Source organism: Psammomys obesus, unplaced genomic scaffold (assembly GCF_907164565.1).
Source record: "Psammomys obesus unplaced genomic scaffold, mPsaObe1.curated_primary_1811, whole genome shotgun sequence".
Lineage (NCBI taxonomy): Eukaryota > Metazoa > Chordata > Mammalia > Rodentia > Muridae > Psammomys > Psammomys obesus.
This window is the reverse complement of record NW_026596147.1, coordinates 1,179,858-1,192,610: the sequence shown is the minus strand read 5'-3', so window position 1 is coordinate 1,192,610 and position 12,753 is coordinate 1,179,858.

The window sequence follows — 12,753 nt, the reverse complement described above, 5'->3', positions numbered from 1 at the left end:
GTACAGTGCTAGCACTTTAAGGATTATCTGGCACCATCACATTGGACTAGAGTCAAATCTCAGTTCTTATGTTCCCCTAAGAAAGTTTAGCATTATCCATGGCCACAAGTCGCTGGCCTAACTACCACATGTCCCTTTTTATTCTCATTTATCTCTTTGTTAGCAGTAACCAAATCATTAATAATGCACATTTATCTAACATCAAGCCCAGTAAAACTCTAACCATGACTATTATACCTAGGTAGTATTTTTTAAATTTAATTTTCAGATCTTCAAGGTATTTGCTATTGGTGCTTTATTTCGCAGTTCCTGTTGTGTAGTCCTTAAATTCCCTGTCTTTGCCTGCCACTTACTGGTAGGGACTTTTACATTATTTAAGAAATATTATGAAATAACAGCTCAGACTTGCTACCAGCAAAACCCCTGTCCAAAGCAAGTAAACCCACCTTATTGTCACTCTCCTTTTGTTTATGTGTTGTTTGAAAGAAAATAGCTGCTATAGTTTCATAGGGAGTGATACTAATGGGAGGTGTGGCCTTGTTAGAGGAACAAGGAATCACTCACCTTCACTGGGATTAGCTCTGAGGTTTCAAATGCTCAAGCCAAACCCAGTGTCGCTCTCCCTGTTGCCTGCGAATTCAGATGTAGAATTCCAAGCTATTTCTTCAGCACCATGCCTGCCTGTGTGCTGCCATACTTCTCGCCGTGATGGACTAAACCTCTGAACTATAAGCCAACCCCAATGAATGTTTTCCTTCATAAGAGTTTCCATTGTCATGCTGTCTCTTCACAGCAATAGAACTTTGACTAAGATAGAAATGATAATGATTAAGCTCCATGACCATCAAAGGATTTTTTTTTTTTTCTGGCAGAAAATAGCTTCCTCGTATAATTCTAGTCATCCATTACACAACCACAATACCACAAGGCAGCAAAACAAGTAATGACCTAAAAACAATTAGCAGTATTTACTAAGACTCAACATACCCCTGTCCTGTGGCCCATTAATTCCATTCCTAGTTGAAATAATGTTGACTACTTCAGTCCCCAAAAGACATGGGTACCAATTCAGAGGAGCATCAGAGAATACAAGCCACTCATATGTCTCTCAGTGGAAGGGTGGATGTAAAGAGAGTAGTTTACTTAAGCAACTGAATGCCACAAATAAAGAATTTTAAGCTGCAGTTACATGTAGTCATATTGATTAATTTCACAGGATAGAACTGAGTCTATGAAGTCAAACACCAAATTAAATTTATGGGTCTGGAGAGATGGTTCAGCAGTTAAGAACTGGCAGGTCTATCTTCCAGAGGACTCAGTTTTGAGTCCTAACACCCACATGGTAGCTCACAGTTGTCTGTAACTCTAGTCATAGGGGATCTAACACTTGCTTCTGGCCTCCATAAGCACAGGGAACAGGTGTAGTGCCCAGACACACATGCAGGAAAAACAGTCACATGCATAAAATAATTTAAAAATTAAACTTACTTATATACTATTTTGTATGCATGTCTGTACACAAGTACATATTAACATATGCATACGTCTCTCCTTCCGTTATATGGGTCCTGGGGACCAAACTAAGGTAGTCAGACTTGGCTACAAATGGCTTCACCCTCTCAGCCAGCCCTATTCATTTGTTTGTAATGTTAGTAGTCAGAATAGCAGGTGCCCTAGGTAGATGATTCTGACAAGACTAGTTAGAGAAAGAGACTGTCAGAGTTCTATGAATGTTCTGGCTGAAATGACAGAAGTGTCTTCATTCTGAATATTTATAAACCTATACTCTTAAATTTTGCATGTCCCTTTTGTATAAGCCACTACATAAAAAATTAATTTATATTAAATTTAAAAATTGCTTCTTGATGCTCCTACACTTTATCAACTAAAGAATCTTATAGCGTTACAAGCTATAAATTGAGGAGCATATGGAGCTTAGTGTGAACTAAAGCGATAAATTAATTGAAGAGTTCAAAACTAAAAGGCAGTTTGGATGATCTTGTCATAGACTCTAAAGCTTTAATTAAAAAAATGTCCTACAAAATGTCATTTACAGTGCCTGGAAGCTGTAAAATATGGTCACTAGCTACTTTTTTCTGATTTAGAAGAAAAGCCAAAAGGGTTTGTAAGCAAGTCCTCAGTGTTTATTTTTTTGGGCCTCAGCACTCTCTTCTGAAAGGTCCATATGGACTGGCTCAGGAGGTACCTGGTCTGAAGACCTAGCACACCTAGGACATGCTCTTATCCCTGGCTCTAACCCTAGACTGTCATATGTCAGATGGGAAATTGCTTTAAGGGAACGTATCCAAACAGAAGGACAGCCTTTCGAACAGATGGACATCTCAGCATAAAGAGGGAACCACTAGAGAAGTAGCAAGGATAATTCAGTATGCATACGTGGAGAAAGTTATCTGGATATCAAGCCAGTTTCATCTTTTGCCAACCTCTATGATTTAATGTTGTTTACCCACAATTTGGACTAAGTAAAAATCCCATGGCAAGCTCAGAATGCACATGAGAAAAATGGATAAGTAGGTCTACCAAGGGTGAGCTGTAAAAATGAGATTGCTCACCATGGATATTTTGAAACTTCTCCAAAAAATGGTGCCAACAACAGCAAGAAGAGACAAACAAATGAGAAAATGTTTAAATATTTCTGAAATGTTTACATTGTAACATCATCAAATACTGAAAATAATTTAGAGGTAGCTTAGTCTAATGTTTTTGACCTTTTATAAATTTTTCCCTCCCAGGAGTATTTAGTGGAAATTGTCAAGAAATCTTACATGGAAACCTGAAATACAAAGTAGATAACTGTAGAAATTTACTCATTAAAGTTGGGAGGAGTATAACTCCTATCCACATAATGTTCTTTACAGCTTCCAATCTAGAGCCTTGGGTATTTGGAAAAGCCTTAAAGACTAATAACAGACATACTCATTAATTGTAAGAGGTTGCGAGGTTGACTTTTTTTTAATTCTTGGTTATCTAAGGCTTAAACCTAAATATTTTGTCTTGCACTTAGAAATTTCCTATATTCAAATCATTAGAAACTGAGAGACACATTAAGACACATTGATTTGCAAAGAATCATTCATAACCCTGTTCATTCAATTAAAAGATATATTTTGGGGTAAAGTCTTACTGAAGTCAGTGGAAAGATCCCAGAAAGTTCAAGAGCATTCAGTCTATGTAAATCTTAGTTCAACTTATAAAGGGAAAACATCAGCTTAAGCCAATGTGATGGAAAGTTGGGGAGTCATATAGCAATGAAGTTGTTGAAAAACGGAGGGAGCAGCTTCCTTTAGAAGGTGCAAGAAGTAGGTTGGTGAAGGTCTGATGACTAGTTTGGGAACAGAAGAGATAGGGAGCTCTAGTTTGTTGCATTTTCAGATTTCGATTATATAAAATATTCCTATCATGATATCTTAAGCTGGCAGTATGTCATACTTGAATACAGAGTTGGGAAGAAATGCAGAGAGGTGCACTTTCATACAGAATTTCCATAGTCTGCTTAGTGCACTAGGTGAGAGCAGAATAAACAGGAAGTGGTGAGGTTTGGTTCTCAGTACCTTCTGTATTCATGTTTAGCTAAATGAATGTAAATTATATTAGCTTGTAATATAATCAACCTAATGATAAGTCTATATAATTCAGTCTTTTATACCATCCATGGTATACAACCAGTTAAAAACCTTCTGGACAGACAAATGAGAAAATGTTTAACTATTTCTGTAATGTTTACATTGTATCATCATAGAATACTGAAAATTATTCAACAACTGACAGAAGAATGAGACAGGGTAGATAAGATAGGCCAAGATTGAGGATTTGTCTTTAGCCACAAATTAGCAAATGAATTCGTTCATCTTTAATGAAGAGGAGGATCCCAGGTCTTTTCACTTTCATAATATTGTTCATTAATTTCAGTCAAGCCACGTATTACCATTTTACTATTTTTTTTCTTTCAGAATGTGGGAATGCTGTAGAAACTACATGGGCTCAACATACTAGAGACTACTATGAATAGATCTGCAAGAATCCAGTTAAAAGAAGTATTTTTATTTTATAATTCCAGGAAATAAGGGCTTGGTATAGGCAAAAAGACTAATTTTTAGATTTGATCAAAATATGTTTCAAAATCATATATCAGTGATGTAATGCAGTTATCCAATGCTTACATTTATTCCACTTAAAAATCTGCATATTATCAACACAAAGGTATTCATTCATAAATAAAAGTAATAATCATGTATGCAATGTGTTTTTTCTGTTAAAATAAATTAGTGTGTCTCAGAAACTAGAGATTGATCTCAACACAAAGTTCAAAAGTACAGGTGTTCCTAAATTCTTTGCCAACTGAAGCATATGAGAACCCAAACACTTCAAAAATGGTTTCCAATTTGTCAAGGTCATATCAGATCTTGTGCTTAGGCCCCTGCAAACCCCAAAGGACCACATCAAGGAAAATGGAATAGATTTTTCACTTGGTGAGAATACCTTATAGGAATATAGGAGAATACCTTATGGATAACCTACTTGAACATCATTGATGTACAAAGGTTGCTTTGAACTAATTGTTTCAGGATATGGAGCTCTATTCCTTCATTCTTTGAGTGTGATATAAGGAAACTATTTGACTAGAATCTTGATGTTTTTGATATTTTTTTCAAGGAATATACTTTGATTTAAATTTATGTCATAGAGACTTACGTTCTGTGATACCCATAATTAATCATTGCACTCACAGCTGCAGCTAAATTCAGATGTTACGCTGACCTACTGATATGTTTCAGAAAAGTTTGTCTTCATGGTGGATCAGTTAAGGTGGAAGAGTACAACTAAAAACCAATTCACAAAATTCAAGATCTTTTACAAAAATAAGGTGATCTTTCAAATTGGAAATTAACCCAATAAAGAAGGAAGGGTTGAAAATTTTCTTAATAGGACAGTTTATCCATTTAAGTCTTAAACAAGTAGAAACTTGAACAATAAATCTCAAAATGTGGTACAAATGCTCCTTTGGTCTTATTTTTAGTTTGTGTATTGAAATGAAATTTTCTTGGAATCTTTTTTTTCTGCCACCTATGCAGGCTGAGATGACATTAAACTTGAAGGTGCTACTGCGTAGGCATGACCCATACCTTTGGGAGAAGAGCTCCTGGGACTCTTCCTTTTATTGGGTTGCCTTGTCCAGCCTCACCTTATTTTCCTGTATCATGTTTTGTCCTGTCTGGCTGTTGTCTCTTTGAGGCCTGCTCGTTTCTGAAGAGGAAATAGAGGGGGAGTGTATCTGGAGAAGAGGGAAGCTGGGAGGAGTAGAAAAAGGGGAAACTTTGGTCAGGATGTAGTATATGAGAGAAGAATCTATTTTCAAAAGAAGTAATAATAATAACAACTTTTCTGGACAAAGCAGGGTATCATTGTGAGTCTGAGGCCAGCCTGATTTACAGCAAGTTTCAAGCCAGTCAAGATTCTATCTCAACAAGCAAACAAACAAAAACTTTATGTGTTTTTGAAAGAATGAAAATTACTGAAAATCCATGTAAATCTAGTAAGCAAAAGATTTTTTTTTCTTCAGGGCAGTGAGAGTGTGATTGAATTATTCCAGCTTCAGAGACCCAAGTCAACAGTCTTCCTGCTGAAAATAAGACTGAGCTGCAAAGTAAATTTCAATGGTAACAGCTCCTTAGGAACACTTATGGCTTATAATTGATAGCTTTAAGGGAACGATACTGCTGCCAGATTTTTTTTTAATTTTTTAAAAGTCTTATTTTATAAAACCCACAAAGTGTATTGCTGCTGTTATTCAGTAATTTTATTGCAGAATCTAAGAAACACAGATTTAGAGTGTTCCAGTTCTTAAAGACATTTTCAGGCTTTGACAGCAGTGGAGTTCCAAATCCAGTTACTACCTGCTTGCCATTTCATTTCCCTGACTCAGCTGTTGTCCTTGAACTCATTTCTAAGTTTCTCTGCCAGCTAGAACTTTATAGCCTATTCGCAGAAATAGCTCAAGTCAAATATTCTCAGCGTCAACACTTTCTCCCTGTCCTGACAGCTGCATAGTGTCTTCTGACCTGCGTTTTCTTTCCCAACAAGACTATTGACATTTTCACAATTTTCTGTCACTTTTTAATCTTGCCAATCACCTACTCATTCTAATTTTGCTATTTTTTTTTTTCTTCTTTTCACATTTGGAAAGAAGAACTACATGCAGAATTTGCCAAGGGTAGGACTGGAAGCTGGGAAATGAAACTTGGCAGCATTCAATTTCAGTAGGCCAAGGTCCCCTCTGGGCTTTATCAAGGTCTTGGCATGGGACCACACCGTCCTCTAGCGGCTGACCCAGGAGAGGCCAGCCACGGAGTTCCCACAGTAGCAGCAAGTGGATTTATGTCTAGGTGTAGCTATTTTTCAAGACCAAGGTTATGTTAATCTACAAATGTAACCTGTTTTTGAGAGTCAAGTTACATTTTTACATCTCTTGTTTCTATAACTTGGAATCATTATTAATTGTGAGTAATAGTAAAGTACATTTCAAGAAATTAAAGCAAATACTTGAGGTTTCTGTAAGTTTTAAACCTGCATGTCAATTAAGCAAGAAGATATTTATTAAGCATGTAAAGCATGCCAGAGATCACAGTGCGTTTTTCCAGGCCAGTTGTTGCAGCCCCTCAGAGTTCACAGCTATATAAGGCCGTTGTGGACTTTTAGCTCTTTTCAGTTTTTATCGTTTAAAAATGTCATGCATGCGTACAATGTGTTTGAAGCCCACCCCATACAAGCTTCCTCTCTGCTTCCTCCTCTCTCTGCCCCCCCCACTCCTTTCTCAACTTTATGTGCTGTTTTTCTAAGAGCCTAAGAGCCTCTGGGGCCGTTTAGTGCTGCCTGTACGAACGTGGGTGTGGGGCTACCTACTGGAACGTGGATCGCCTCTCACAGACCACAACCCTGAAGAAACTGACTCACTCTTTCTCCTAGCGGTTGTCAACTGACAGTAACTCCTTAACTAGGTCCGGGACTTAAGGAGCCCCTCCCCCGTTCACTGAGAAGTTTTGACTAGCTTGATTTTGAGCAGGTCATGAACATATAGTCACAGCCCAAAAGAGTTCATGTGTGCAGAGGAGACGTCATATTCAGAAAACACTATTTTGCTGCAGATGTCTATTTCCTCTGGCTCTGAAAATGTTTGTACTTCCCCTTCTGATGTGACTCCTGAGCCATGGGGGCAGGATATGTGATATCCCATTTTAAGTTAAGTATTACATAGTTTCTTATTCTCTGCAGGTTAACTGGTTGTGTGGCTTTGTATTAATTGTCATCTACCATAAAATCAATCAATCAATCAATCAATCAATCAATCAAACAAAAACTTCCAATGAGGCTTGAGAAGTGAATTACTCTATGGATACAAAGATAAGAACTTATTGGGCTGTTTATCACTCTGTCCATTTTGCAGAAAATAGTACTAGGTTCCGCCCTGGATCCTATGACTTAACCAGTCATGGGTTGTGCTTCCAGTTAATGCTAATAGGTTTGAGTTCTGTCTGGTGGAGAGGGCTTTAAATCCAATAATTTTAAAAAGTGGCTGGTTGCTCCTATTATATTCATACCACTAACGCACCAGTGAGTGTATGTTGCCAGGCCTGTTGTTACAGCAGCTCGGAGTACCCAGCTATGGAACACTGTTGACTACTTTTCCACCCCAACTGGTGTGCATAACACCTGACAAGATGGAAGCTAGCCAGTAGGGATGAAGTTTTCCAGGCTGTCTCATCTTGATTCCTTCATGTTCTATGACTCAAGTGTGTGGTATCTTCAATGATAGGATCTTACCATCAAGTCCTGGAGGATAATCAAGAGCAATGGCACTAGCATGTAATGTTTGGGGGCATCTATAGGACTCCAGGAACTAACAATTCAAAAAGAGGTTTCTCATATCTGGCACTGGGATTTTTTATTTGATAACCTGTGGTTCCTGGAAGTGGCCTTGCCCTCATTCTGAATTCATGCTGTTTAAACTCCTTTTATATGTCTATATTTCTGGAAGTCTCTCCAATAGTAAGTTTCCAAACGGTATTTTCAAAGTTTTTTTTAATGTAGTTATTCTGCCTCATACTCTTTCTACCCTCTCTTCCTGCCCTCTCCCACTTTAACTTTCCCTGTTCCATTAATTCTCTTTCCCTGCCTTCATGGAGCTTAGATTCTAGTAAGACTGTCCTGAAGAATTATTATTTCTTGGGATGGAATTCAAACCAGACTATGTTAAAATCAGACAATTTAAAAAAAATGAAAACAAAAACATACTGTCATGATCTGTGCTCCTAGTGTCAGTACTGTAATTGGTTTTATGTCCTCTCACCCGCTTTCAGGACAAACAGGAGGTGACTACCAATGTGTTACTTAGTTGATAGTAGGCCCAGCAACATATCTCTACCGAATGCATCACTCAGCTGCCATGTCCCGGTGCTTCTTACTCTAGACTGCTAATTGTAGGAAGCTATTTGTGTCTTCCTAACCTGGGCCAAGTTTAATAAACTCCTAAGTCTTCTTTTTGTTCTTCTTATTTGGTTGTCCCCATGGAAGGTGGACCCTTTCCGATTGCCCCCATCTCTGGTTTGGCAGCTTTTTACCACAGGCTAGGTTACAGTCTTTTGTAAACTGGGCTAGTCAGCTCAGACTTCTAATTAAGGGAGAGGAATGCGTAAATAAAGCTTTAGTCAGCTTATCACTTTGCTTCCGAGATATAAAATCTCAAGGCGTTTTGGTTTAATAAGCCACTAGTACATTTTCTGAATTTCAAAGTGAATGTCATTCATCCTTATTGTTGATATTATTATAGATCAGAAATGTACCCCCCCCAATATAGTGGCAGTTTTAGTTCTTTCTAACTATAAAGAGACAAAAAATTTATTAATTGCTAAAATTTATTCCCTACATTTTTCTTTTTTATTTATTTTTATTATTTATTCACTTTATATAGCTATTATAGACCCCTCCTTCATCTCTTCCCCGTTCCACCCTCCCTCTTTCCCCCTACCCAGCTATACCACTCCTGGGCATATACTGGAAAGATGCACCACCATTCAACAAGGGCATTTGCTCAACTATTCCCTATATTTTATGGTAAGATTCATTATTTGAAAGAGTACCCCTTAAAACAAAGTTTTAGTGGCAGTTTCATTGTCTTGGAAAACAATTTATTTGAATGTGGTGATTTACTGTTTATATCATCATTATAAAAATATCCCTGTAGTGTTCATTCCAGAGAAGTAATCCTATTTGCAAAAGTTTATTTACTTGAAATGTAAAAATAACAAACAATGTATTAGCATCTCTGGGCACATGCAAAGTGAGATAATAAAAAAGGTTGAAAAATAGCTATAATTAAGTTTCTTTTTTAATTAAATTTTTATATTAATTACAGTTTATTCACTTTGCATCCCAGCTATAGCCCCCTCCCTCGATCCCTCTCAATCCCACCCTCCCTCCCTCATCTCCTCCCATGCCTCTCTCCAAGTCCACTGATAGGAGAGGTCCTCATCCCCTTCTATCTGACCCTAGCGTATCAGGGCTCATCAGGACTGCTGCATTGTCTTCCTCTGTGGCCTGGCAAGGCTGCTGCCACCTCAGGGGGAGGTGGTCAAAGAGCCCTCCACTGAGTTCATGTCAGAGACATTCCCTGTTCCTCTTACTAGGGAACCCACTTGGATACTGAGCTGCGATGGACAACATCTGTGCAGGGGTTCTAGGTTATTTCCATGAATGGTCCTTTGTTGAAGAAAAAGTCTCAGAAAAATACCCCTGTGGCCTGATTTTTTGTTTCTGTTGCTCTCCTTGTAGAGCTTCTGTCCTCTCCAGGTCTTACTATCTCCCCCTTCATAAGATTCATGAGATTCCCTGCACTCTGCCCAAAGTTTGGTTATGAGTCTCAGCATCTCTTTTGATACACTGCTGGGTAGAGTCTTTCAGAGGCCCTCTGTGGTAGGCTCCTGTCCTGTTTCCTGTTTTCTCATTTGCTCAACCATGTTAGTAGCAGCTTTATTCGTAATAGCAAGAACCTGGAAACAACCCAAATGTCTCTCAATGGAGGAATGGATATAGAAATTGTGTTACATTTGCATAGTGGAATACTACTCAGCAATTAAAAACAAGGAAATCATGAAATTTGCAGGCAAATGGTGGGAACTAGAAAAGATCACCCTGAGTGGGGTATCCCAGAAGCAGAAAGACACACATGGTATATACTCACATAACTGGATATTAGACATATAATATAGGATAATCATATTCAAATCTGTACACCTAAAGAAGCTAAGCAAGAATGAGGACCCTGAGTAAGAGGTTCAATCCTCACTCAGAAAGGCAAACGGGATGGACATATAATTAAGTTTCTTAATCCACCACTCACAGATTCTGGGAACATCAAGTAATATATATAAACAATGTTGCTATTTAAAACCCATTTTTCATATATGTAAATTAAAAAAAATATTATTACTTTCTCAGGTGTTTGTAGCTTGATTTAGTAAGAATGGGATTAACTATTAACGAACAAAACAGATACAGGCTCCTTCCTGCATAAACTTTCATTTTAGTAAGGCCGCATTTAGTGTGACAACCTTTAGAATGTAGCCAGTGTCCAGCAATCATACTCTCATGATCTGTGTTCTTAACATTGGTAATGTCATTGATTTTTCTTCATTGATCTGCCTCAGGACGAGTAGGAGGTATCATTAGAATAACCTAAAATATATGTATTTTTTTTCATTAGCTTCATGGCATTAATAATAAGTCAAATGAAGTTCTTCAGTTGAGGTGATCTGGCAAATTTCTCTCATGAAATGAGTATTAAGTATTTTACAGTAAATTTTTATGAGTCTTCAAGTGACGATGACAGGTTACGTGAGACATTAGTGAACAATAGGCAGTCATCAAGATGCTGTGACATAGTCCTCTGCTGAGGGTCTCAGTGTCTCTTTCTGTGTCTCTCTCCTCAGACTCGTCTCAAAAGAGTATTGATTAGTAGCCTTAGCTACTTCAGAGGCAGAAGTAAGAGGACCACTTGAGCCTAAGAGGTCAACACCAGCCTGAGCAACATAGCAGACCCTGTCTCAAAAAAGAAAAACACAGTTATTGATTAAGCTCTCTGTAATAGAAAACATAGCATTTCTCGATCTATCTTTACCTTCTTGTAACCTAAATCAGAACATGAAATATGATGTGGTCTAATATTCAGGGAAAATCGGTAACAAGTGTTGTTATTAAAATCATTCTTTGTTTTCGCACACATTGATCCATGTGATTACTGCAGTACTCACACAAGATGAAGACATGAAATTTTCACTATTCCAGTTTTATGAAAAGAAAAAGGCTGAGCTCTGTGGAGAAAATAGAATTTTCCCCAAGGTTTTATAAAAAACCAGTGGCATCATCCTGTTTATATTGAAGAGGCAAGGAAAGAAAAAAATACAAAAGAATAACAAATGCAAAAAGGAAGAATTATACTGTGTTACTATTATTTTGTTCCTCTGTAGGGGTAGAAAAATGGAGAATGGACCACCATATTAAAATTTATGAGTTGTGTAAACAAAATTTGTTTGATTTTATTTTTCTAGTTCAACCTGTAGACTAAGGTTATATGTCACATTTAATTTTTATGTCTCTTTAGTTTTCTTTAATCCGGATGTTGAGCCTTTGACATTTTGACAAAAGTACAGGCCAGTTGTTTTCTGCACTGACACTCAGTTGTAGTTTATTTGATATCATGATGAAGTCAGGTTATGATATTCTGACTGGAATGACACATAAGTGGTATTATATTCTTCCTAGAGTTTGTGATGTTACTATTCATTGTCAACTTGACAAGAGGATGACATCATGACGGCTATTACCTAATCAGCGGATTGATCCCATGATGAGGTTATAACATGACAGTATTATTGGGAAGTGGTAAAAGGTAGAAGGTAGGGAAATGTCTTTGGGGGTAGATTTTTGTCCCGGACTCTTTTCTTTTCTTTTTTTTTTTTTTTTATTTTCTTCCTTCTTTTTTCTTTAAATTTCTTTCTTTTTACATGCATTAGTGTTTTGCCTTGTGTGAGAGTGTTGAACCCCCCTGAAGCTGTAGTTACAATTGTGAAGTGCCATGTGGATGCTGGGAATCGATCCCTGGTCCTCTGGAAGAGTAGCCAGCACTCCAGCCTGCCTACCACATGCCTACAGGGCTACAGTGTTCTACCCAAACACAGGAGGCCAAGCAACTATGGACTGAAACCTCAGAAAGCAGGAACCAAAGAAAACTTTACTCACTTAAACTTTTCTCTCAGGTCACTAATAAAGGCATAAGAAGAAAATGGGGTTTACCTGTCACATGGCTGTGTTTATTACTCTGGTAGAACAGTAGTCACTAGATTAATGTGCTATCATTACTGTTCTCTGTGTAATACTCTTTTTTCACCCCTCCTTGTTTTCATTTGGTTTTGTTGCTGTTTTAATCAAAACTTACCAACTATTTTACCATGCACTAACGACTGTGTCTGGATCAGAAGTGTTCATCTGATGAGTATTAAAAAATGGTCCTTTTCTAATTCCATTTTTTTTTTTTGCTATTTATTAGCAAAAAAAAATTTTTACAAGACAAAGACTCCCTTTTATCATATGGTTGTTCCTTTAAACAATATTTTTTGAATATTTGAATATTCTTATTTTCTTCTATAAACATCTTATTGTATCATTTATTTTGATGCTCAA